The sequence below is a fragment of the Lipotes vexillifer genome, unplaced genomic scaffold, assembly GCF_000442215.2.
Source record: "Lipotes vexillifer unplaced genomic scaffold, Lipotes_vexillifer_v1.1 scaffold194, whole genome shotgun sequence".
NCBI classification, from domain to species: domain Eukaryota; kingdom Metazoa; phylum Chordata; class Mammalia; order Artiodactyla; family Lipotidae; genus Lipotes; species Lipotes vexillifer.
This window is the reverse complement of record NW_006771758.1, coordinates 2,029,270-2,030,753: the sequence shown is the minus strand read 5'-3', so window position 1 is coordinate 2,030,753 and position 1,484 is coordinate 2,029,270.

The window sequence follows — 1,484 nt, the reverse complement described above, 5'->3', positions numbered from 1 at the left end:
CAGTGAGAGGCCCGCATACCGCAAAAAAAAAAAAAAAAAATTAAGGAGGGGGAGAAAACCTCAGTAAGCAAGATAAATAAATGCAATATTTAAAAAACAACAATTAAGGCAAAAAGTCCATGATGGACAAAATATTACAATTTTAAATAAAGACAGGATCAGTAGTTCACATACCACCATTTAAAAAGGAGAGGTCCTTCCATGGAACTCTGTCATTCAAAGATTAGAATTATTTTCCTGAAGACATGGGTGGCAACACACACTTAGACAGGTTTTTAGAGCTTAATGATGCATTCATTTTCTAATAAATGCGATGACATCATTTTTATTGCTCATCCACTAAATGCCGGCTACCGTCCTAGAGGTTGCGGATACACTGGTCCAACTCATTGCAAGCCCACATGCTGCTTCTCTGCAGTTATCTGAGAAAGTCTTTACCCACTTGGTTCCACCTGCTTCGGGTCCAAAATGAACTTCTCTTAGAACATGGGGCCTCCAAAGGACAGAAACAGATTTCATGTGTTCAAGTTCCTATGGGCTTCTTTACCCCATGGAGACGCCAGTCTTTGTGACTTGCACAGAATTTAGCTATCTTCCTTCTGAATCTGCTTCCCTTTGTCTCCTTATTATCTTCCTCCAACTGACAACTGAGTCAGAGGAGGTGACCCCAGCACATTACACTAACATGGTATCACAGATTGTATTCTCCAATAAGCAGATTTTGAGATAGAGTTTTGTGAGGAGGGTGTTTATTAAGGAGTACTCCTAGGATCACCTCTGAAAGGGAAGGGACAGAAGCAGGAGTGCACAGAGGGAGAAGCTGAGCTCTTGAACTGGAGTGACCCTCCAGTCACTCCAGTGAGAGGGTCCGTGTTGGGCTACGATGGCCTGACCTTCACACTCCACATCAATCATTTCTTGCCGTGCACCTCGGGTGAGGACCCCAGGCAATTTCCAAACTCACTGCCAGCTGAAGGCTTTCTGTGGGAAGCACCCCCAGCAGCTGGGGCCACAAGTCCTTCGTTGAAGAAATGTCCACCCCACGTGGATATTTCAAATGGAACGGTGTCTTTCAAAACATACCCTCCAATCTCCTCATTATATAGATCCTGTGGCCAAAGATAGGAAGTAATATAAAGTCACATATTAACAACCCCCTAGCCAAATACTTCTTTTCACAGAAACCACAGTACCCTCCACAAAGGGCACATTTGATCAGGCCACTCCCCTATTTAAAACATATCATGGCTTTGCATCACTCCAAGGTCAGAAATCAAAATCCTTTAAATGGACCTCAAAGCTTTGCATGGCCTGGCCCCTGCTGTGTTCCCCAGCATCACATCACGCTTGCTCTGCCAGCCATGACACTGCCTTCAATACTTTGAGGCAACTTGCTTCTTCCCACCATAGCACATCTTTCTTGTGTCTGAAAGACTCCAGTCAATCACAACAATCCTGTGAATGACCTTATTTTGCTGTAGGGA